General features: G+C 52.6%; 1 non-coding gene across 1 annotated transcript; it reads right to left on the bottom strand.

Annotated features, from left to right (window-relative positions):
• Positions 1–3496: 3496 nt before the first annotated feature.
• Positions 3497–3568, bottom strand: TRNAA-UGC. Its single transcript has one exon. It is a non-coding gene; the product is annotated as a tRNA-Ala (tRNA).
• Between the last annotated feature and the right edge of the window lie 311 nt (positions 3569–3879).

The raw sequence follows: 3879 nt of genomic DNA, 5'->3' as shown, positions 1-3879 counted from the left end.
AGATTTAATTGCATTAGCCAGGGCTTAAGTAGACAGAATACCTTTCTTTGCCACCCAAGAGGTTAGAGTGCTTCGTGTACTTAAGGAGACCGTGTTATTATTACCGACTGTTGGGTTGTGAATGGGCACTCTGGCCGACTTCAGTCATTCCTGAGTTTTGCGCAGTCATGTTCCAGATTATCCTTCTTATACAGCACGGTTTTTTAACCTGGCCATTTGTGGTTCCTTTTCTCTCCCTCCGTGCGTCCTGGACTTTAGGACAAAACAGCTTATACTTCACTGTGTTTAAATTACCGCAATATTTTTTTTGGTTGTTTCCATTCCTCCAGGTACACTTGAAACGAATCCCAAACTGGGAAATGAGACTGCAAAAAATAAAAACAAAGGGGGTAAAAACAGATATTGATAATGGTATTTATTTGTCCAATGATATTTATTTGTTTGCTAATGATATTTATTTGTCAGAGAGAGAGAGAGAGAGAGAGAGAGAGAGAGAGAGAGAGAGAGAGAATTCGGCCTCTATGCCCTGGTGTTGGCCCTCCAGAGGCACTGGTGGGCCCCTGTGTGAGACAGGGGGCTGGACTAGATGGACCCCTGGTCTGATCCAGCAGGGCTCTTCTGATGTTCTTATGAAGGCTGCGGCCTCTATGCCCTGTTGTTGGACCTCCAGAGGAACTGGTTGGCCACTGTGTGAGACAGGGGGCTGGACTAGAGGGTCCACTGGTCTGATCCAGCAGGGCTCTTCTGATGTTCTTAAGAAGGCCGCGGCTTCTATGTCTAGTTGTTGGCTGTCTAGAGGAACTGGTTGGCCACCGTGTGAGGCATGATGCTGGACTACATGGACCCCTGGTCTGATCCAGCAGGTCTCTTCTGGTGTTCTTAAGAAGGCCGCGGCTTCTATGTCTAGTTGTTGGCTGTCTAGAGGAACTGGTTGGCCACCGTGTGAGGCATGATGCTGGACTACATGGACCCCTGGTCTGATCCAGCAGGTCTCTTCTGGTGTTCTTAAGAAGGCCGCGGCTTCTATGTCTAGTTGTTGGCCGTCTAGTGGAACTGGTTGGCCACCGTGTGAGGCATGATGCTGGACTAGATTGACCCCTGGTCTGATCCAGCAGGGCTCTTCTGATGTTCTTATGAAGGCTGCGGCCTCTATGCCCTGGTGTTGGCCCTCCAGAGGACCTGGTTGGCCACTGTGTGAGACAGGGGGCTGGACTAGAGGGACCACTGGTCTGATCCAGCAGGGCTCTTCTGGTGTTCTTAAGAAGGCTGCGGCTTCTATGTCTAGGTGTTGGCTGTCTAGAGGAACTGGTTGGCCACCGTGTGGAGCATGATGCTGGACTACATGGACCCCTGGTCTGATCCAGCAGGGCTCTTCTGATGTTCTTAAGAAGGCCGCGGCTTCTATGTCTAGTTGTTGGCTGTCTAGAGGAACTGGTTGGCCACCGTGTGAGGCATGATGCTGGACTACATGGACCCCTGGTCTGATCCAGCAGGGCTCTTCTGATGTTCTTAAGAAGGCCGTGGCTTCTATGTCTAGTTGTTGGCCGTCTAGCGGAACTGGTTGGCCACCGTGTGGGGCATGATGCTGGACTAGATGGACCCCTGGTCTGATCAAGCAGGGCTCGTCTTATGTTCTTATTATTAAAACTGAACGAGTGCATTCTGTTTAGACCCAGAAGCATTCACTGGTGCTGGAACGGTAGAGGCATCCTCCACTTCCTATAACCTGGAGAGAAGACCCAGGACTTTGGACATCCCTTCCTTCGCCATCCATGAAGACCATTCCCCCCCCCCAACATAAAAATCACGTGGCAACTTGTTAAGCAGTTTGGCTCAAGCTGTCACCCATTTGTCAACGCGACACTGAGTGACGGATCGGAACAGACGTGTGGGATGACGAGCCCAGGACATCTCGAAGGCCTGTCTTGGGCCGCCTGCTGGTTTCAGTGTGTGGCATTAATCTTCCATGACAGAGGGGCCCTGTGTGAATCAGCCAGCTGTGCGGTGCCAGCTAAATAGGACAGTCTGTCACGTGTTCGAGAAGGAACTTGGAAGTTCACAACGAGAGGAAACATTTGGGACGGCTCGCATGGGCTGAGCAGAGGGGTCCATGAAAGTGTGGAGAGAGGTTAGGGTTGCCGGCCCCCAGGTCCTGGTGGGGGTTCCCCTGGTTTTTGGGGCTCAGGAGGTCCACCAGCAGGGCCAGAACTCCAGAAGCCCTCTTATTGTTACTCCCCAAGCACCAAGAAGACAGAGCATCACCGCCCCAGACAGAAGAACATAAGAGAAGCCAATGGTGGATCAGGCCAATGGCCCCTCCAGTCCAACACTCTGCATCACACAGTGACCAAAACCTAGGTGGCATCAGGAGGTCCACAAGTGGGACCAGAACTCCAGAAGCCCTCCAATTGTTACTCCCCAAGCACCAAGAAGACAGAGCATCACTGCCCCAGACATAAGAACATAAGAGAAGCCAACGTTGGATCAGGCCAATGGCCCCTCCAGTCCAACACTCTGCATCACACAGTGACCAAAACCTAGGTGCCATCAGGAGGTCCACAAGTGGGACAAGAACTCCAGAAGCCCTCCCACTGTTGCCTCCCCAAGCACCAGGAAGACAGAGCATCACTGCCCCAGACAGAGTGTTCCATCTAGACCTTGTGGCTAATAACCACTCATGGACTTCTGCTCTTAAGAACATGAGAGAAGCCATGTTTGATCAGGCCAATGGCCCATCCAGTCTAACACACTGTGTCACACATTGGCCAAACCCAGGTGCCATCAGGAGGTCCAGCAGTGGGGCCAGAAGCCCTCCCAATGTTGCCCTCCAAGCACCAAGAAGACAGAGCATCACTGCCCCAGACATAAGAATATAAGAGAAGCCTGGTTGGATCAGGCCAATGGCCCATCCAGTCCAACATTCTGCGTCACACAGTGGCCAAAACCCAGGTGCCATCAGGAGGTCTCCCACTGTTGCCCCCCAAGCACCAAGAATATTGAGCACCACTGCCCCAGAACACAAGAGAAGCCATGTTGGATCAAGCCAATGGCCCATCCAGTCCAGCAGTTTGTGTCACACAGTGGCCAAAACCCAGGGGCCATCAGGAGGTCCACCAGTGGGACCAGGACTCCAGAAGCCCTCCCACTGTTGCCCCCCAAGCACCAAGAATATTGAGCACCACTGCCCCAGAACACAAGAGAAGCCATGTTGGATCAAGCCAATGGCCCATCCAGTCCAACATTCTGCGTCACACAGTGGCCAAAACCCAGGTGCCATCAGGAGGTCTCCCACTGTTGCCCCCCAAGCACCAAGAAGACAGAGCGTCACGGCCCCAGACAGAGTGTTCCATCTATACCTTGTGGCTAAAAGCCATTCATGGACCTCTTGCTCCTTATGTTTCTGTGTGGACCCTTCTCTGAGCCATGGACCCTTCGTAAAGGACTTTGCCCTACCCTGAGGTCTTTTGCATCACCTGCTGCCTGGTCCTTTTTTTCCTGGAGATGCCGGGGATTGAACCTGGGACCTTCTGCATGCAAAGCAGAGGCTCTTCCACTGAGCCACAGCCCCTCCCCGGCTTCCAGGTATCCTTCCTGGGTTGAGTACGATGAAGCAAAATGGAGGCAAAATTCTTTCTTCCTCCCCGGACGGAGCCCAGCTCTGCTGCAACATCCCAGGGTACGTCCCGCAATTACCCACCGGCTGTTTCCCGATTTCCTCTCTGAGGACAGGCAATGTTCATTCCTATCTGGCCTGACGACTCCCTTTGATTTACACTTCAAATATTCCCGAGCACTCTGTTCCTCCACCTTCCCTTGTGGCACGGACACCCTCTGCTCTCTCCGCGTGTCCATGAATCACCGTAGAATAATAAGCTCGTT

The sequence above is a fragment of the Gekko japonicus genome, unplaced genomic scaffold, assembly GCF_001447785.1.
Source record: "Gekko japonicus isolate JY-2015 unplaced genomic scaffold, Gekko_japonicus_V1.1 scaffold4597, whole genome shotgun sequence".
Classification (NCBI taxonomy): Eukaryota; Metazoa; Chordata; class Lepidosauria; order Squamata; family Gekkonidae; genus Gekko; species Gekko japonicus.
Note: the sequence above shows the minus strand (reverse complement) of the source record. Positions and strands in the feature narration are given on the sequence as shown.